Below are 22,861 nucleotides of genomic sequence, written 5' to 3' on the forward strand. Positions count from 1 at the left end.
ATAAAGTCAAGGAGGCGGAGATTTTAACACTAAAGTCAAGGTGGGGAATTCTGAATGCATACTCCTCTGTGATTTACATAATGGAGCACATTTACTTACCCATCCAGAGGCGTTCACTCTGCCGCGATTCACTAAGATCGTGCGCCCGATATCCTGCATGTGTCGCTTCCCTGCTCAGGTCCGACAGAGTTCACCTTCTTCTTCCCGGTGCATGTAAGTGCTTGATCTTGCGACACAATTTGAAAGTTAAATCCCGCACTCGCCCGAATCAGTCGGATTGTCCGACCGCCTGACCCCCGATTTCTGCCGCATGAAAGCGAGCGCCGCTGCGCAAATCCTGAAAACGCCAGAAAAGAAGACCCTTAGTAAATCAGCCCAATTCATCAGACTTCAGAACATGTGATTAGTGATGTCTCTGGATTTTGGACCATCAATTACAATGAAGGGGGTTTTCTGAAGAAGAGAGAGCTTGACTTCTGTGTTAAAATCTCCACCTCCTTGACTTTTCATGATCTGGAAGGTTTTCAGCTGCTTGGCAACATATTGATAGTGGATTATTAGGCCAATTTCTGATGACGGGTTCCCTTTAAAGCTATCATACATAAATTCCCTACCAACTGAATAGTCTGAAATTTACAAACTTGCATATTTCACTCATTAAAATCCTAGAGCCTATTTTTATATTGAGAAAGAGTCCATTAACTTATCTGCTTCCACAGGAAGACACATTGTATGCTACTTAGCGGTGATGTATTTAGAAAATACATATAGCCATGTTAGACGGGAGAAATCTGTCTATAAAAAAAACTCCTAATAAATAATTCAGAGAGTGATGATTTAACTGACAGGCCACTAATGCAATGCAATGTGTTAGGGAAGCATGTCATTATTACTACCTGTTCTGCTAAACAACAAAACATTTCAATCACCATAGGAAATGCTCTTCATGGTGGAACATAACTAATATTTCATCCATCTTTCCAGGATGCTACAAGCCTGTCTGAGTACAAGGAGTGGAAATATAGAACTTCCATATATCATCAAAATAGACACCGCTGTCTTGAAATGGGAGGCCTAAGGACTATGTCATGGTTTTTTCCACCCAAAAAAACTTTGTATATCTTCTACATCTCCTGTTTTAATGGAAGAGTATTAGGCAGCAATCCAGGGGAGCACTTAACCAAACTTTTGTGTGTTGTTAGTTTGAGCAGGGCTGTGGAAAAATGAATCCATTCATATTCCAGGATTGTAGCTGGACTTGGAGTATTAAAGGTGCTTCCTTACAATGCTTTGTTCTTAGGTCTCTGCATTGAGCTGCTCCACACCCTTGACCTCTGCTCTGAGTAACTACTGTAGTGCTCAACCCCAAGTACATCCTATACGCAGAAGAGAGGAGGAAATGGAACAGTTCAATACAGAGATCTCACAGCGCAGCAGTGTGAGGCCGTAGGTTATTTCCAGTATTGCCCTTCATTGACTTTAACAGTATTCCGGAGAAAGCTACGTAGAGAAGGGGTTAAAACTTTTTTCCCTTCCTTTCCATCCCCCCATAACTTTTAGCCTTGAGTGTTGTACCGAGATCATGTAAAATAGTTACGTAATTGAATCTGCTGAACAAAAGTTTCGAGAATGAATTCATATACATATTTCTATCCACATCTCATTTATGTCATTACTGACGGAACAAACTGTAATTCCAAAGTAAATAGTTTATGCTGCAAAATTACCATTTCCATCACTTTCCTATTCTTCCCTATAGATACATAGTGCCCATTGTCTTATATACATATATTTCATTCCATTTCTCCCTATTGAACTTCTCTTAGTGCATCCCCGTTATCTAATAGCGTATATAGAAGCTGTAGTTGCCTGGTAACTGGAGACCAGACCACTTCTACGAGAAGATGGTGCGTGTGTCTGCACAATGACTTGGTGAATGAGTCACCCAGCGTCACAAGTGACTTTACCTTCGGAACTTGTTGTCATGGCAAACTACGGGTGTGGTGGCCATCTACAGTCTTTTCGGAGTTTAAGGAACAGTGGTTGACAAACTATCTAAGTCTACGAACATTCAAGCTTTTCTCTATCAGATAGGAAGATAAATTGTGCCTTAAATACAAAGACGTGGGCCGATCCTGGTTATCGACTCTCTCATGCATTTGATTTCTGTTTAGAGCTCCTGCCATGGAAGCTGAAATCTTAGAACATGTCAGGAAGCTTTCTGAAGGAAGCACTTAGAAATAAGTAGGTATAATGCATTCTGAGGAAAATTCATTCCGGTGTCATGTGAGGTTCTGTGGTTTTCCCTCAACCTTTCATAAAAGAAGATAAGAGGTAAGTATTCCATCCACAAATGGAGTGGGCCATCTTGGTCTCACCCTAGAACTTTCTGGAGCCAACCTATACATTCTGGGAGTAATAGGTTGTTATTTCTGCAGCAGCAAGTTATGTTCTTCAAAGTCCAATTTGGAATCAATCTTCGTAGAACTCTGACCCATTGAAGCATTACAGATGATTCCATCCTTTTGGTTAGAAATATGTTGATAACTGTATCACAAGACAAACTGCTTTTATAACAGCAGCATTATCTTAAAAAGTTACTGAGTTGCTGTTCCCCAGAACCACTCCCTTACACCAGAACCACTCCCTTACACCAGAATGACTCCTTTACACCAGAACCACTCCTTTACACCAGAACCACTCCTTTACACCAGAACCACTCCCTTACACCAGAACCACTCCTTTACACCAGAACCACTCCCTTACACCAGAACCACTCCTTTACACCAGAACCACTCCTTTACGCCAGAATGACTCCTTTACACCAGAACCACTCCCTTACACCAGAATGACTCCTTTACACCAGAACGACTCCTTTACACCAGAACAACTCCTTTACACCAGAACCACTCCCTTACACCAGAATTACTCCTTTACACCAGAAACACTCCTTTACACCAGAACGACTCCTTTACACCAGAACCACTCCTTTACGCCAGAACGACTCCTTTACACCAGAACCACTCCCTTACACCAGAATGACTCCTTTACACCAGAACCACTCCTTTACACCAGAACCACTCCCTTACACCAGAACCACTCCTTTACACCAGAACCACTCCTTTACGCCAGAATGACTCCTTTACACCAGAACCACTCCCTTACACCAGAATGACTCCTTTACACCAGAACGACTCCTTTACACCAGAACAACTTCTTTACACCAGAACCACTCCCTTACACCAGAATTACTCCTTTACACCAGAAACACTCCTTTACACCAGAACGACTCCTTTACACCAGAACCACTCCTTTACGCCAGAACGACTCCTTTACACCAGAACCACTCCCTTACACCAGAATGACTCCTTTACACCAGAACGACTCCTTTACACCAGAACGACTCCTTTACACCAGAACCACTCCCTTACACCAGAATGACTCCTTTACACCAGAAACACTCCTTTACACCAGAACCACTCCTTTACGCCAGAGCGACTCCTTTACACCAGAACCACTCCCTTACACCAGAATGACTCCTTTACACCAGAACCACTCCTTTACACCAGAACCACTCCCTTACACCAGAACCACTCCCTTACACCAGAACCACTCCTTTACACCAGAACCACTCCCTTACACCAGAACCACTCCTTTACACCAGAACGACTCCTTTACGCCAGAACCGCATCTTTAAACCAGAACCACTCCTTTACACCAGAACGACTCCTTTACACCAGAACCACTCCCTTACACCAGAACCACTCCTTTACACCAAAACCACTCCTTAACACCAGAACCACTCCTTTACACCAGAACCACTCCTTAACACCAGAACCACTCCTTTACACCAGAACCACTGCTTTGCACCAGAACCACTCCGGTACACCAGAACCACTGCTTTGCACCAGAACCACTCCCGTACACCAGAACCACATCTTTAAACCAGAACAACTGCCTAACACCAGACAGAGGTTTCTGCCTCTGTATAAGTACTGGTGCTGAGAGAGGGCCAAACTTATTGGTGTGGGGTCTGAGGCTTTCTGGAAAGGTCTGTTTAAAAAAATGGATAATGCATACCAGATCTTTGTGGGTTATTTATCATTGGTTTTTCTGGACTTTTTTAGCTTAAAAAAGTTTCAAACTAGTCACACTAAGGTTTTTTTAAGACTTTAAAGAGACTTAAGACTTTAAGAGATTTCACTGCTAAAAAGTCTCACAGGACTAAACACACCTCATCATTAATCTGGTGTAAACAGAACTACTGCAACACTATGCAAAGCCTGATTCATGACTTGGGACTTTTGTGAAAAGTCTCATAGTTACTCCAGTGCCCCGCTGGTCTATGTACTGAGACTTTTTATGCATTTAGAGAATTTTTTGGGACTTTTTGAAAAAAAAGAATCCCAGACAGAAAATAGACCATAAGAACATTTATTAAAGGGCCAAAGCTACTTAAAAAAAATCTGATGGGCAGCGGAGCTCCAAAGATAGACATAGAACTGTCCCAAGGCGCTGGTCTAATGATAAATAACCCCCTTTAAGTGTATCTGGAATTCATCCTTGGTCACTTATACAATGGGGAGAATTTATCAGCAGGTTGTCTGGTTTCTCATTCTACTGTTTGAGACTTTTTTTGTCTTAGTTGAGACTTTATTTAAACTTGTGAGTCTGTGTGAGGATGGGGTAATCAGGACTATCCCTGTCGATCACTTTGTGTGGGTGGGATAATCATAACGATCCCTGTCAATCACTGTGTGTGTGTGTGTGTGGGGGGGGGGTAATCAGGACTATCCCTGTCAATCACTTTGTGTGGGTGGGATAATCATAACGATCCCTGTCAATCACTGTGTGTGTGTGTGTGGGGGGGGGGGGGGGTAATCAGGACTATCCCTGTCAATCACAGTGTGTGGGTGGGGTAATCAGGACTATCCCTGTCAATCACTTTGTGTGGGTGGGATAATCATAACGATCCCTGTCAATCACTGTGTGTGTGTGTGTGTGTGTGGGGGGGGGGGGTAATCAGGACTATCCCTGTCAATCACTGTGTGTGGGTGGGGTAATCAGGACTATCCCTGTCAATCACTGTGTGTGGGAGGGGTAATCAGGACTCTCACTGTCAATCACTGTGTGTGGGCAGGATTATCAGGACTCTCACTGTCAATCACTTTGTGTGGGAAGTGTAATCAGGACTATACCTTTCAATCACTGTGTGTGGGCAGGGTAATCAGGACTCTCACTGCCAATCAGTGTGTGTGGGCGGGGTAATCAGGACTCTCACTGTCAATCACTGTGTGTGGGCGGGGTAATCAGGACTCTCACTGCCAATCAGTGTGTGTGGGTGGCGTAATCAGGACTCTCACTGTCAATCACTGTGTGCGAGCAGGGAAATCAGTACTCTCACTCTTCGTCCATGTGTGGGTGCGGTAATCAGTGCTCTCACTCTTCATCCCTGTGTGGGTGCGGTAATCAGGGCTCTCACTCTTCATCCCTGTGTGGGTGCGGTAATTGGGGCTCTCACTGTTCATCCCTGTGTGGGTGCGGTAATCAGGGCTCTCACTATCCATCACTGTGTGTGGGAGAGGTAATGAGGTCTCTCATTGTCAATAAATGTGTAGGTGGATTTGGGAGAGCTCAGCATCCCTCCTTCTCTTCTCTAGGACTTGGAAAATCACTGGGCAATTTAATTATTATTGTAGTCAGAAATTCACTGCTATTGTAGACCTGAGAGAGATCGACTTGTGAAAGTGCCTCTACAACATAAATCATGATACATTTTCTCGTTATAATATGTGTTGAAAATACTCCATAGACATCCCTTGAAGTAAATATATATGTATATACCATTTCCGGTAGAATAGAAACTTTCCAACCAATCTAACAGTGTATTATGTTGTTGTTTTGTGCGTTAATAGGCTTAATACAAAATATTATAAGCTTTTATGTTGTAATAAAATTTATTTTTGATATTAACATTTATTTATTAACCAAAAAACTCCCAAACCCCTGTCCTTGTGAGAGGCATTACCTTAAGTTGTCCTGCAGAGTTCCTTTATTGGTGACATCTCAATTTTTCACGAAGAAATTCCTGGCTGGGGATTTCACGCGGTGTAAATTAACGGAAGATGTTTCAGACTTTTCATTTGATCTCCCTGTGATCTATCTTTAATTTCTCTGAGTATCCACAGCTTGATGGCACAACTAAAGAGAAGACAGAAATGATACTTAAGGTTGTGTTCACAGTTGTGTAAGACATGGACATTGACCATACAATATTTATCTACTGATTTCTTCTTGATAAAGTTACATACTTTTAATTCTGGTTCTGAAAATCCAGATTCCTAGAGTCAGGTTTTGGTATTTGCACTCATCTCCCTAACAACAACCTTCAATATAATTTTTGAACCACAAAACGGAACCGGCAAAGGAATGGGTCACCAAAAGTTACCTACACAAACTAAATGCTACCTTACGTAAGGCAATGCCTACACCCAACACCCTGCCTTACTTTTTATTATCCAGCTGCTCTTTCTGGGCAAAAATATAACTTGAAAAATTAGCAAATTAGGCTGAAGTGCTTTGGGGTCATTAGTGCCTTAGGGTTCAATTACAATGCCCTGCTAAACTTCTACCACCCAGCACCTGATCTTGTCCTTCCACCATCAGCTACATAACATTACTGTTATGTTATATAGAATTGTTTCCCCTAAATCCCTTCCTCATCCAATCCCTTCCCTTCCCTGGTTGAACTTGATGGACAAGTGTCTTTTTTTAACCGTATAAACTATGATATTATGAAACTCCTGAGACCAGTGTCCTGAGGGTCCTGAGGTGCTCTGCCAAAGCAATTTAGCCTAATTTGCATATCTCTAAAGTGCAATTCTGGCATGAAACAATGGAGGGCATAGCCATACATAGCAGTTAGTTTTGGTAGGTAAATCATGGGGACAGATTCTCTTTAATTCACAAAAACTTACTAAACAAGATATAACATGTACTCCTGTTACACAGGTCCTCTGGGGTCTTTTTTTGTTTTTTTGAACCTTAAGCTAACTATATGTCCCCATTTAAAAAACCCTATAAGATGTCCACACATATTCAAGAAATGTCAGCGCAACCCTACAACTTCAAAAGTAATATGACCATTGAATATGTGTAAGTATTTGATGGCTTATTCCTCTCTCCACAGAGTACATGCACAAGTTCTATGACCATCCCTTGTGTGTGTTTGTCTCTCAGATAGGAAGATTAAACTGTGAGCCCTATAGGGGACAGAGGCAGATATAAGTGGTAATCTATCTCTGTATAGTGCTATTGGCAGGGCCAGCCCCAGTTTTCAGTAGGCCCCTGGGCGACAGAGCCTCAGTGGGCCCTTTTGCCATATTCAAGTCCAAACATTAAGCACTAGGTGTAATTATTGCTCCTCCTTGTGCAAATCCCCACTGCTAGTAATTGACCTTTTCTTCTTATAGGACCCTACACCACCTCCACAGACTCCCCAGATTCTGCTACAGTTTTACTCTGACCCCTACCATTTCCTGAACAATTAATGACATAGTTTGGGATAATTTGGTAATTTACTGTCAGGTGGGTAGTGTCGGTCGACTGCTCTAGGACCACCTATCTGATAGTAGACAGCTCACTTGCTTATTAGGTGCTAAAACCAATGACACTTTTTGTTCATGATCAGAGATGGCTACATAAAAAAATCCAACTGCCCAAGGATCCATTGAACAGGTATTGGTGGATTGGGTGAATGGTCCTGTTTCAAGTATAGCTTATTAGGAAATTTACCAATGTACATCTATTAAATGTTCTTTCTTGACATGTAAAGTGAAGCCTCCTGTCTTTTACCTCATCAGCCAGAGATTCCCGTCCATAAAATGGTCGCAGATGGAGGGTCATGTGATCTCTAATTGTCCATGAGCGATCCCCAGCCAGGACCTTATGATAGTATTCATGAATATAAGATTAAGGTCCTGGCAGGGTGATTGTTCATGGCCAGTTAGAGATCACATGACTCTCCATCTACGGCCATTTTATGGACAGGAATGTCTGGCTGATGAGGTAAAGGACCAAAGGCTACACTTTACATATCAATAAAGCAGAGCAGAACTTTTATTAGATGTATAATGTGCCTCCCACATTTATATACACATTAATAAAGTATGAGGTAAAGTGGACAACTCCTTTAAGTGTAGCTTACAAATGATTTTATTAGTTACATCACTGAGAAATGGCTTCACAACATTTCAATGCTCATTAAAATAATATTCTTCTATTATGACAAACTAACTGCAACCTCCATACTTCCCTAGTCATGCCACCACTACAGATTTATGTAGTGTCACAGTACATAAGGCTAAAACCATAATACATACAGTATACCCCATAGAACAGAGCTCAGCACTTGGTCCACTTTGTTTTGGCGTCCTACGTTTGGCAGAACTGTGTAACACAGACACGTTGCTAGATGGGCTTTAGAGCGGCCAATTAGACAGCTTTATGCATCTAGCAACTAAGCATGACTGTGATTGGCCAGGTGTGTCCAGCAGGTATCATCCTGTCCAATCACAGCCATGACTAGTTGTTAGGGGGGTTAAGTTGCCTGTTCTGCAGCCCATAAAGCAACATGTCCAGGTTATGCAAAGCTGGCAAATGAAGAACCCCGAATCTAAAGTTCCGGTCTGCTCATCTCTACATACAGTACATTTCAAGACTAACCCCAAACTAAGAAACCATTCACAGTCCATCAGCATTGTGTCGTCAAAAAGTTCCACCATCTTTTTATCATAAATCCAGAACAAGAATTTTTTTATAGAATCTTTGCTGTTAAGTACAAAGCCATCTGTACTCTAGATCAGTGGTGGCTAACCTCTGGCACGGGTGCCATTGGTGGCACTCAGAGCTCTCTCTATGGGCACCCTCTCAATCACCCCAGAGCAAAGTTCGCCAGACAGGAGTCAAGGCCTCTTGCAGTCCTAGAAGGAAGCTAAAGAGATAATCCAAACTTCTTCTTCTTTCTACTGTATTTGTGTCCTCAGGTGCCTATACAATTTAAACCTGTGACAGAGCAGGGAGTAATAAGTTACTGCTTAAATTGTCGCATTTGCGAAAAATATGTGGGTTTTGGTTGTAGTTTAGGAACTCAGTGTGTAAAAGGTTTGCCATCACTGCTCTAGATGGTTCAGAAGTTAGGACTCTTCTTTATCATGGCAAGAAAATAAAGATCAGCAACCAACCATACTGTTTACTAGCTTATTGTCGGAGGTGCTGGGTTCCTAACCCCAACAAATCAACTTTTAGTGACCTACCCAATGGGAATTTTATTTATCTTCCAGACAGGAAACCCTCATTCATGAAGATTGCCTAAAAGTTCCTAAACGTTTCAGCACTGGTTAATGTAATGGATAGTCATTCTTCACCTGTGTTCATAATAATGTCACATAAGCCAATTATATGGAGAAGTCCCTCAAAATTCTGTGATTCCAGGCACTTGTCCTGCCGTGGATGACTTTACGAGTAAGATCTGGCTAACGATGCAGGAAGTCATTTCTGTCAGAACAAACTATAAGATGCCCAAGGTCAAGTAAGGACGACATACGGCTGTACCAGACACCAGTCTCGTCGCCTCAGACATCTGATTATATATTCCCTTCTTATCAGCCGAGAGCAGGTAATGTCTTATTACGTTTTTAACGTTATGCAGAGTATAACATGTTTACCTGCCATCTGTCATCTCACTAGACGGAAAACATCATTTGCACACCTATAGCAAGTTGCATAACAAAAAATACATAGGTTTATATATATATAGCTCCATATTCCTGATATAAAATGACTCAAAACTTTTTGTAAAACTTTTTGCATCTTTTCTTAACCTTCACAACACTAGGTCCATATGGGTTGGAGTTTCTTTTTCTAGACAAATTAGATCAAAAGTCCTGACTTGTGATATGTGTATAATCAGGGGCGTAACTACAGGTTGATGGGCCCCAGTGCAAGGTCTGTGCCAGGGCCCCGACTATAATGTATGGTTTATAGTAATAGTCTTCTCACATGGGAAAGTGTCACCATAAGGGCCCCCTAAACCTCATGGGCCCAGGTGCAATCGCAACCTCTGCACCCCCTGTTACGCCCCTGTGTACAATAATCAACTGTAGTGGAAGAGGCAACTCAAGTATTACTATAGGGTCATTGGAAAGTAGAGTCATTTCCCTGATAGACCCATCCCTTTTACCCCATAGTTGTGAGAACCTGTGCAAGACTCCCCTCTCTAGGGGCAATCCATTCTGTACAACCCTACTGAGAAGACTAGGAGAAGAAAAGAGTCCTGTATAGACTATTGATGTTTTACTGGTATGTTCCCCCGCTGGCAGGATCTGCTCTTAGCTTCTTAAGCCCTGGTTTTTACATAAAAAGGCTTTTAAAATTATGCAAATTAGCCTGAGGGTCTCCAGGCTCCATAGGTGTTAATGAAGCCTGGAGCCCTTTAGGCTCATTTGCACTGTTATTAAAGCCTATCTCTCTTAAAGACAGTTATAAGAAGTGTAAGGAAGAGCGGATCCTGTCAGAGGGGGGGCACACACCACTATGTCAGTGTGCTTGGTTTACAAACCTTCATCCTGGTGGTAGATTTCCTTTAAATCCTTTTTTTATGGTTCATGGCAATTTGGCACCATAATGTTTTGGAGGGTTTGTTGCTTCAAAAACCTCCAGTTCCAGCATTGAGTACCATTACAAAAGGTTCTTCCCCCAGAGATATTCTGGAAGATTATATTTTCACAGATACCTCTCATGATCCTGTTCATAGTTTTGGAGGCTATGCTAATGTGAATGGATAAGCTCCTGGCTTAATTCATATTCTGTAAATCTATCTATATTACCTGACATATATTCAGAAATATTTCCTATATTCCTAAATATTTACCATATTAATACACTTTTCAAAAAAGTTGAATAAACTACACAATACCTATACAATACATTGTCCCTTAATTGTTTGCCTGTTTTAATAAAAAATCAGTGGCTTGAGATAATCAGTTCAATAAATTTTTCATAATGCCACGTACATATCTTGGGATGCCTCCAAATAGGCATAAAACCTGCAAACTAATATTTGTGCGCAGGCCCAGGGCAGGAACTCCCTATGCTGGCCCACTCTGCCGGTGGACCCCACAAGTGATAACACTCACAGTGATGTCACAGTACAGAGATAGTAAACAGAGTGATATCCCAGTACAGGGATAATACACACAGTGATGTCAAGGTACAGGGATAATACACACAGTGATGTCACAGTACAGGGATAATACACACAGTGATGTCACAGTACAGAGATAATACACACAGTGATCTCACAGTACAGGGATAATACACACAGTGATGTCACAGTACAGGGATAATACACACAGTGATGTCACAGTACAGGGATAATACACATAGTGATGTCACAGTACAGGGATAATACACATAGTGATGTCACAGTACAGGGATAATACACACAGTGATGTCACAGTACTGAGATAATACACACAGTGATGTCACTGTACAGAGATAATACACACAGTGATGTCACAGTACAGGGATAATACACACAGTGATGCCACAGTACAGGGATAATACACACAGTGATGTCAAGGTACAGGGATGAAACACAGAGTGATGTCACAGTACAGGGATAGTGCACACAGTGATGTCACAGTACAGGGATAATACACACAGTGATGTCCCAGTACAGCGATAATACACACAGTGATGTCACAGTACAGGGATAATACACACAGAGATGTCACAGTACCGAGATAATACACACAGTGATGTCACAGTACAGAGATAATACACACAGTGATGTCACAGTACAGGGATAATACACACAGTGATGTCACAGTACAGGGATAATAAACACAGTGATGTCACAGTACAAGGATAATACACACAATGATGTCACAGTACAGGGATGAAACACACAGTGATGTCACAGTACAGAGATAATATACACAGTGATGTCACAGTACAGGGATAATACACACAGTGATGTCACAGTACAGGGATAATACACACAGTGATTTCACAGTACAGGAATAATACACACAGTAATATCACAGTACAGGGATAATACACACAGTGATGTCACAGTAAAGAGATAATATACACAGTGATGTCCCAGTACAGGGACACTACACACAGTGATGTCCCAGTACAGGGATAATACACACAGTGATGTCACAGTACAGGGATAATACACACAGTGATGTCACAGTACAGGGATAATACACAGTGATGTCCCAGTACAGGGACACTACACACAGTGATGTCGCAGTACAGGGATAATACTCACAGTGATGTCACAGTACAGGGATAATACACACAGTGATGTCACAGTGCAGAGATAATATACACAGTGATGTCACAGTACAGGGATAATACACACAATGGTGTCACAGTACAGGGATAATACACACAGTGGTGTCACAGTACAGGGATAATACACACAGTGATGTCACAGTACAGGGATAATACACACAGTGATGTCACAGTACAGGGATAATATACACAGTGATGTCCCAGTACAGTGACACTACACACAGTGATGTCCCAGTACAGGGATAATACACACAGTGATGTCGCAGTACAGGGATAATACACACAGTGATGTCACAGTACAGGGATAATACACACAGTGATGTCACAGTACAGGGATAATACACACAGTGATGTCACAGTACAGAGATCATACACACAGCGATGTCACAGTACAGGGATAATACACAGTGATGTCACAGTACAGGGATAATACACACAGTGATGTCACAGTACAGAGATAATACACACAGTGATGTCACAGTACAGAGATCATACACACAGCGATGTCACAGTACAGGGATAATACACACAGTGATGTAAAAGCACAGGGATAATACACACAGTAATGTCACAGTACAGAGATAATACACACAGTGATGTCACAGTGCAGGGATAATACACACAGTGATGTCACAGCACAGGGATAATACACACAGTGATGTCACAGTACAGGGATAATACACACAGCGATGTCACAGTACAGGGATAATACACACAGTGATGTCACAGTACAGGGTTAATACACACAGTGATGTCACAGTACAGGATAATACACACAGTGATGTCACAGTACAGGATAATACACACAGTGATGTCACAGTACAGGATAATACACAGCAATTGTGGTACAAAATAAGAAAACAGAGTTTATTTTATACTATTTTAAAATAAAGAGCAGTCAGGAGGTGAGGGATTCCTCAGGGCAGTATTACTTAGATTGTTATTTTATTGCACACCTCTCTGATGGAAATGGCTTTTCATATATGCTAAAACATTTCCTATATACAGTATATCGATAGGGATCTTTCAATAAGAGACAGTGTGATTGCTTACTAACCGCATTGTGCAGCCATACAGCGCCTGATACTGATCATTACAGACTGATATAAAGGGATATTACTATTATCAGTGCAGAAACAAAGACGTCACATAGAAGCAGATGGAGAGAGATCTTCCTATTCTCTCCTGTGTGTTTTCTATTGACCAGAAGCATCATCTGTTTACCATCAATCTTGCCACATTTTAGACACTTTTATGACTGGTATGATGAAAGGGGTGTGGTCTAATGAAAGGTGTTCCAAAACTTATACAATGGTATCAAAAATTTGGTACATGTGAGGCGCAAAGTTCTACTAAAAAGTCTTGATTCCATCCTGCATGAAGAGGTAAGTGTACGTCATGGTGTGGTTAGGGATGATTGGGGGGCTCAGGCAGTGACACAGCAGGTGACATTACGCAGAAGATGACCACTGCTTACACCCAATCTTGGTGCTGGCAAATGCCCCTCGGGCACTTAAAAGGAACCTGTCTGGGCAATCTGGGACACCCACATGTCCTTATGGACTGGTGGTCTGGTGTCCCGGATCCACCTGTATCAATTCTCTCTTTGGGCGCTGAACAAAGCACAAACATTCATAGTCACCTCGGTCCAGAGCTCCCGGTAGTGATGGATCGTTCGAAAACGAGCCAGCACGAAGAGCCAGCTCATTTGCGTGAATGACGATAGCCGGCTCACTAAACCCTGCCCCTAAAAGGCTCACCACGTCCCCTTTAACTCGATAAAATCAGGTTAAAAGTGGTGCGGTGTGGGGTGACTGACTGACTGGCCTAACGCTCCCTATTATATATTTATTAGAGAGCCGTTCAGGAGCCAGAAGAGCCGGGACGATTTGGGAACCGAATCCATAGGTTCATAAGAACCTATAGATGGTTTAGGGTCCTTAATCGACCTAACAGATTCTCTTTAAATGGGGTGGCATAGGGACTGTTGCCCACCGTAAGACAGACTTTCCAAGGCTCCCACAGCTGCCATAGCGATTTGTAATACAACACAATAAAGCTTTATTAATCCGAGAGGAAATTGCTTTGTACAGTCGGTTTGGGCATCAGGTAACATAACATCCGTAGTTACCCTTACTTACTCATAAATACACTGGACTCATAAGTATTTTTATATTGCTCCTATATGTTTTTTTTGGCATGTAGCACATTGTACATATCATAAGTACATTCTCCTAGACATGAAAATACTATATGTAACAGTGACAAATCCCCTTTGAATGTCCTTTGCAGCAACAACTGACCAACAGGTCACCTCATAGGGAAACAAAACCCATTACCACTTGCCTTGAATTTGTAAGTAAAATGTAATACTAACATCCATTGTCTCTTACAAAGCAACCAAACTAGAAAGCTATAAACCCCAGTTCAATGTCATTGTGGGATAACAGGTATAAGCCTTGTGTGTGATGGCAGGCTCATTGCAGAGAATGACACCAATAGAAAGGTCAATCACAAATAAGTCAATCACAGTGATCCCCAGACACTTCTGCCCTAGACTGGAAAAGTCAGCAGCTACATAAAAATGCATTACATCAAGAGGTCAGCAGTATGCAGAGCATTGCCCTTTAGACGAGCTACAAGAACATGCTCAATCTGCATTAGTTTGATTGACACAAGTTAAATCTAAGACCGTGTAGAACACAAATTGTGGAAATGTATAAGGGACGTGCATATAAGTGACGCATTAAGCCAATCCCAGCCATGTCTACAGAAAATGAATTTTCGATTCGCTGCTGATAAGGGATCATATAAATGAAAAAAAGTGAGAAGATTTATGCTCCTTTGGGGCATGAGACTGGGAATAGAGGGCGGTAACTAATATCCGAGGTCAACATCAACCAACAAAGGAGAGGAGAAGATCCTGCCCTTAATAGGTCCATAGGATGTTTTGTCAAAGCAATTTTTGCCTCAAAAATTTTAAGTGATTTAAAGGGGTAAAACACTTCGGATAAATATTTCCCAAACACCCCTAAACTGTTTGCTTGGTTAAAAGAATAAAGAATATGGGGACTAAGCTGTACATCAATGAATCTGTGGGTTATGTTAAGAGTGCGGAGCCATGGACCAAGCTGAACAGCAACCTGTATTGTGACAGTCACTTGATTTACCCACATGACTGATTTCTAGGTTCTCTCTGGATACATCCTATGCTGCACAGCCACAAGGGGTGTAGCTAAATGGGGTACAGAGAATTTGGTCACACATGGACCCAGGAACTTTTAGTTGCCCAGAAGGTTCCTCTTCCCAACAGAAAGTGGCCAGGACTGTAAACTTTGTATTATAGTTGGAGTCTCGGTACTGATTTTGCTTTGGGACTAGACAGCAGTCATGTTGGTAAATCTCTGCCACCACTTGCTTCATCCAGGTCTTTGGCTCTGTAATCTTCACATGATCCATACATGGACAGTCTATTATCTATTGCCCCCTATCTTGCTAAAGGTGGTACTGTCTGAGGCAAGAGGCTCCACTGGCCTCATTGCTGGTGCACCCCTGCTACAGAGCCTAAGTACATGTACACTTTACTGTGACATGACATGAAAGTTAGAGGTGTTTGGAAGCGTCCAAACCTTAAAATCTCTATTTTAAAGATTTCTCCCTATTTGAATAAGGTAAATTCCCACAAATCATTTTAAATAATAATGTTGCTTTGTAAATTGCACATCTTCATATACAAATGTTGTGCAGTTATGTACCCCATCTTATAACTACAGAGAGCGGAAAGGGTGAGAGATGCATGGCTGAAGTGTCAGACTACACATATGGTTGTTTGTAGTCTGTAACCATGGAGACATAATGGTCTGTAACAGCACTCTACAGACAAAATTGTCCTTGTTGCTTCACAGTATTTGGAACAAAAGTAGATTTACCCATAATTCAACCTATGTTATCGATTGAGACTCCAGGGATCGTGGAGGGATGCAAACAGTAGTGGATTATAATATAAGTTGTGTGGGCGGTAGTCCTGGGCCCAAGCCTTCTAGAGGCTTATGGCCACCCAGACCACCCACCAAATTTTAAAATACTGAGAAGGGCCTTTGCCCATGAAATCCTGATACATCTGTTCTTGTTCCCAATACACATGTACACAAGAGCCATATCATGACTTTTTAAGGTCCTCCAAAGGTCCTGAAACCGCAGATTGAAGCAGAGAGAAGGGACACATCCACCAGTTCCCAAGAAGCTGATTCTTGTACCATATGTAGGAAGTGATTCCAGACTTGTAGGAGCTATAATATTCATGTAGCACCAAAAATCTGAGGTCCAGCCACGCTCCAAACACTTGAAAAACTTTGTTCTTTATTAAGGCATTGGATAGCAGTACAGGAAATCCACTTATAACAGACACATCACAGCTTACGCGTTTCGGACAGATGTACCGTCCTTGAGCTATGATTAAGGACAGTACATCTGTCCAAAACACGTAAGCTGTGATGTGTCTGTTATAAGTGGATTTCCTGTACTGCTATCCAATGCCATAATAAAGAACAAAGTTTTTCATGCTGGAACTCAGATTTTTGGTGCTACAAGTATACGTATACCCCAGCAGAGGGGTGGCCCCGTGCCTCACTCAACACTTAAAGAGCAAGGTGAGCTGGTTTCTCCACTTTTTGTGCTATAATATCCATGCATGGCAGACTTAATCCACCCCTTGAATGCAGACAATTCTCATGGACATATTGTTTAAAAAGAAGATACAAAACCCAGAGAAAAGAAGAATGTTGAGCCACATCCATCACATGTGATTTGTACTGTGTGGGTAGAGGCAACTCAGTTTGGGAATATAGCAATTCCTAATGCTAAGAAATTCATGCTAAGAGTGGCCACTTGTTCCAAACTGATAATAGAAGTCTATGACCATTTTAGTTTATCAACAATTTATCATACTAAATTAATAGTTTGTTTTCCTAGTAAATTCTAGACTTACAGGGGTTGTCCCATTTTAGCAATTTAGGCCAAGTTTCAGTGATGGGACCCCCACGGAACACGAGAATTGTGTTCCAATGTACACTCCTCGCACCCAAGAAGATCGGAGAAGGTGGTCATGCATGGCGGGGCTGCCCCGTTCATCTCTATGGAGCTGATGGAGAATGACGTGTACGCCGTTCGGGTATTTTCGTCAGCTCTAAAGAGATGAACTGGGCAAAATGCGTATGTGCAACTGGCTGCTCCGTGGATCTTGGGGTGCGATGGAGATACATCAGAACCCCATTCCCATGATCCGTGGGGGTCCCATCACTGAGCCCCCACCGAACAGCAGGGTTAGGCACCATCCTATGAATATGGCCTAACTTGTTTAGATGGGACAACCCTTTTATCACCTACAATCACTTAATATATGACAATTAAAAAAAATGTAATTACTTAGTAATAATTTCTTAGGATTATTTTATTACAAAAAATGTATTGCATTTGCCCAGGAGATGAAAAAAGTCATACTGCAGAAAACAGTAGATATTGCAAATACGTAAAGGCTAGAAATGTGCTGTCACAGTGTAAAATTGTATAGATATGGGTAGTCAACGGCCGTCCACATTACATAGCTGTCACCAATCAGTCAGACCACTACGCAATGCCTAGAGACCAGTTTACAGCAGTCCCTATAGACATGTTTGGTGACTCTCATCAAAATCCACGAGATCTGAGGTTTTTATCCCACTATATCTTTTAGCTTAGGGCTACCAGCCAACTCCATCTCCACAATACTCACACATACTATTAACACACCGTGACACTCAATCTTTCCAAAATTCAGACTGTAAGCTTTTCTTCTGGAAACATTTGGGCACCTTTACTAAGAACAGTGCAGTGTGTACTAGGTGCAGTTCGCCTGTGTAGTGTGCAGGGGGCGCCAGATTCATGAATTGTAGTGCACATTCTTCATGAATTTGGAGCCCCCCTGCACTGCTCTGACAGAGTGCATCTACTTTTTCTTTGGTGCACCTTTAACATGTGGATCACGACATACTTCTATCAGACTTTACATGATAAATTTGGTGCACGGTTTGACTGATCACCGGAACTCCCCCCTTTATTTGATGCCTAGTGCAGCTGTGCCACAAAAGGGTTGCATGCAAACACAAATGTGGCGCAGACACTTCTTAAATACCTGTGCAAGCAGTTTACACCCAAAAGAATGTGCTTAGTATATGTGCCCCATTATGTTCATTAATCCAAATTCAAAAGGGCACAAATATTTTCATCCAGCCTGCCAATATGATGTGGAAATGAGTAAGTTGAAAAGCTGTAAAGACCCTGGATGTGTGTATCTAATGCTGGAGCTGCATTAAGTTCGGTGCCCTGGTGGCCAGTGGCTTATATTGCAGAACATTGGGTATATTGAGTTATAAGAGATGTACCACTAACTATAAACAATTGTTGGTGATCAAATGATTATAATTCTGGTAACTAACACTGCTAGAACCTCATTTCTGTAATTGAAATGTGTTTCATTGTAAAGATTGGCTGCAAGTCTTGTGCCCTACCTGTTGCCTACTATGTAGCATCAGATCATCGCTGGTTTTGAAAATATGATGAAGTTTAGGCTGTGTTGGGGGCCCATGGGGCACATTTACTTACCCGTCCCATCGTGATCCCCGGTGTGCATTGTCTGACGAGGATTCGGAGCTCTGATTGACTAAGATTGTGCGTTCCAATCTCCTGCATGTGTCGCTTCCACCGCTGAGGTCCACCGGAGTTCACCTTCTTCTTCCCGGTGCATGTGAGTGCTGATCTTGCAACACAATTTTGCTTTTAAATTCCGCAGTTTGTCCCAATCAGTCGGGTTGTCCGACGTCCATGTCCCCTGAATTGTTAAGCATGCAAGCCGGCGCCGATGCGCCACAAGCCGAGCTCGTGAGCCAAAAACCCGGGGCAATTCAGCGCAAAACGGTAAAAAGTCGGGAAACCCGACGAAAATGCGGACCCTTAGTAAATGTGCCCCATTGTGTTTACATTTATATATTTTTTTGATAATCAGTATCATAATCAGTACATTTGTGATAAGGAACCAGTGGCTACTGAATACCCCTGTTGGCCATTACATGAACACTAGGGTTTCTTCCTGTAGTGTCAATGGCCGATCCTCCAGTGGCTCGGACCTCGGCAATGCAATAACATAATGGCAATGCCCTTACTGTAGCTTGTCGGAGTATTCAACAACAGGTTCAAAATAATATTTTGTATATTTTCTTTTCTTTGGGGTATGTTCATACTGCTCTTTGTCACCTCCATCAGGTCTTGTCACTTTAGACAGCACAGCATATCGCTCTAATCTTGTCGGCAAAATTGCGTAAAACCTCTATAGAACCTCAACAAACCCCATAACACGTCTAACAAGCACCTATTGGATCTGTATGACAGCTCCAGGACAACATCATAGCTTCCACTAGTAACAGAAGTCATAAGGTCCATGTGAATGTAAAATTATATATATATATATATATATATATATATATATATATATATATATATATATATATAATTAAAAAATGGATAATATAAAATATTTTTTGTTCACTAAATTATGAGAGACAATTTCCTACCCGCATATAAAAACACATGGTGTAATTCCTATTATACATTTTCATATATTTTGATTAACCGTATATTGAACGCCTACATGCTTCATGACAAATTATGTCGAGGTTTCTAAAAAAACTTAGAAAAGGAATTCAATAAGATCTTAATAACATTGTATCTATCCCTGGTCCCTACTGCCAGGTCACATTTGTCATGAGATATTATAAATGTATATAACTTGCAGGGATCCTATATTCAAGTTGACATGAGATATGTGCATATTAATAAGGTATAATTTATGTATATGCTATAAGTACATGTATGGATGCTGTACATGTAAGGATAGTCAGGACGTTGGTACTGGAAGTACAGTATGACTGTTGATTCCATCTAAGATGTATATAAGTATCCAAGTTGTGTATGAATTATGTCATCACTTCCAATATACAGGTAGTCCGCGCGTTACGTACAAGATAGGTTCCATAGGTTTGTTCTTAAGTTGAATTTGTATGTAAGTCGGAACTGTATATTTTATAATTGTAACCCCAGACAGAATTTTTTTTTTGATCTCTGTGACAATTGGATTTAAAAAATGCTGGGTTGTCATAAGAACCAGAATTTACAATTAAGCTTCATTGCAGACACCTGTGACAACTCCTACAGCTGATTATTATAGCCTAGGGCTAAAGTACTGTAAATTACCAACATCCAGAGGTTCGTTTGTAACTAGGGGGTCATATGTAAAACGGGTGTTCTTGAGTAGGGGACCGCCTAACGTAACTAAAGTATATCATCTGACGTACAGCATATGGAGGATCTTATGTCATTGATTGGCAGCAAATATGAAAAGGTCCATAAACTTTTTACTACAGACAGTCCCTGGATTATGTACAAGATGGGTTCTTTAGGTCTGTTCCTAGGTTGGATTTGTATGTAAGCCTAAACAGGTACATTTTAGAATTGTAACTCCCAAGAAAAAAAAAATTTGTCCCAGTGACAATCGGATTTTTACAATTTTTAGCTGTCATTGGAACAAGAATTATCAATAAAATGTCATTACAGACACCTTACAGGGGATCATTGAGACCTGGGACTAAGGCAAAGCATCCAGAGAGCTTCACCAGAGGTCACAGTGGGCAGAGAGGTCCGTCCAGGGCCGCATCTGCCATGAGTCCATTAACGCCCGAATCGCCCACCAGCTAAATAAATCGCGCCTGTCTCTTTAAGACACAGGCGCGATTTATATGTGGAGCGACGCAGCGCCTTTCCGGCAGCTGCGTCGCTCCGTTCTAAGCAGTGACACAGGCGTCATGACGTCACGCGCCTGTGTCACTGTGCGGAGCCGCGTCTCACAGGAGAGCCGCGTGAACACCGGAGCCGCGCCGAGGGAGCAGCTGCCTGCAGGTGAGTATGATTTTTATTATTTTTCATGTATTTAATTAATTGTGGCTAATAATTAATACTGCGGGGGGGGGGGCTATATATATCATATGGGGCCAGAATTATTTTAAACTGGGGGGGGGGATCATGGAATGCTATTTTATTTGGGGCTATAATTATTTCTTTATTACTGGGGGGGATGCAATATATATTTATATTATTTGGGGCTATACCGTAATTATTTTATACTGGGGGGAATGCTATATATATATTATTTGGGGCTATGATTGTTTAATACTGGGGGGATGCTATAGATATTATATGGGGCCAGAATTATTTTATACTAGGGGCGGGGGGTTCTGTATATTTTATTTGGGGATTTGGAGCTATAATTATTTTATACTGGGGGGGGGGGCGCTATATATATTATTTGGGGCTATCATTATTTTATACTGGGGGGGTGCTATAGATATTATTTGGGGCTATAATTATTTTATACTGGGGGGATGCTATATATATATTATTTGGGGCTATAATTATTTTATACTGGGGGGGATTCAGTATATATTATATGGGGCCAGAATAATTTTATACTGGGGGGTGCTGTATATATTATATATCACTATATCACTAAGCTGGGGGGATGTATATGGGATACAGTATATTACTATGCTGGGGGGGGGGCTGTATATCGGGTACAGTATATTACTTAGCTGCAGGGGCTGTATATGGGATACAGTATATTATATGTATATAGATTTTATCCCTATATAATGAAGGGATGTGTTATATGTGGGGAGAGTGCGGTCAGTTGTGTTGTGAGGGGTATATATTATTTAGGAGCACAGTGTTGTTATCCAGGAGACTTCATACTGTAAGTGACTGTGGTATTTTTAGGGACCCCGGATGGAGATGCTGCACGGAGCTGAAGACATCTGCCCGTGAATTCAGCAGTGATACGTCATGGATTGGAGAACCCGGAATAAAGTCGTCCTGATGGAAGAGATTGTCATCTATAAGGTACTACATGCCACTAATGACTCTCAGAACCTGTAGTCAGTCACACAGTGTCAGGGAGCTGTCTGCAGGGTTGTTAATTGTTAGTAAAGTTTAAGGATTTACTTAACAGGGAGTGGGGGGGGGGCAGCATTTTAATATTCGCCTCAGGCAGCAAACATGCTAGAATCGGCCCTGGGTCCGTCTGTAACTAGGGGTTGTCTGTAAGGTGGGGACGAAGTTCCAGCAGGCCCACCGGATTATTTGGGTTTGTTGCGATTGTGTTACTTAAATGCCTTTTCACAAGAAACTCCTTTCTTTCCTAAACTTTTCTAAACTTTACCTCCTCCTTTCCGTGCTTCAGACTTTAGGCATCTGCACATGGTCGTTGGTCAAATATTTGCAGCCTGTTTGTCAACGTAGAAGAGGACTGTAGAAGAGAACTGTAGAAGAGGACTGTAGAAGAGAACTGTAGAAGAGGACTGTAGAAGAGGACTGTAGAAGGGGACTGCCCAAGCCGCACACACAGACAGCAATA

At 41.7% G+C, this 22,861-nt stretch overlaps 1 protein-coding gene across 8 annotated transcripts in view; it reads right to left on the minus strand.

Annotated features, from left to right (window-relative positions):
- Positions 1-22,861, minus strand: part of MYT1L (myelin transcription factor 1 like) — a 325,893-nt gene that overhangs the window by 239,574 nt on the left and 63,458 nt on the right. For all 8 annotated transcript variants that reach the window (XM_072143494.1, XM_072143493.1, XM_072143492.1 and 5 more), the window contains one exon: positions 6,029-6,201. The gene's annotated coding sequence lies outside the window, so the exon portion shown is untranslated. The remainder of the gene's footprint in view (positions 1-6,028; positions 6,202-22,861) is intronic.

This window comes from Engystomops pustulosus, chromosome 3 (genome assembly GCF_040894005.1).
Source record: "Engystomops pustulosus chromosome 3, aEngPut4.maternal, whole genome shotgun sequence".
NCBI classification, from domain to species: Eukaryota; Metazoa; Chordata; class Amphibia; order Anura; family Leptodactylidae; genus Engystomops; species Engystomops pustulosus.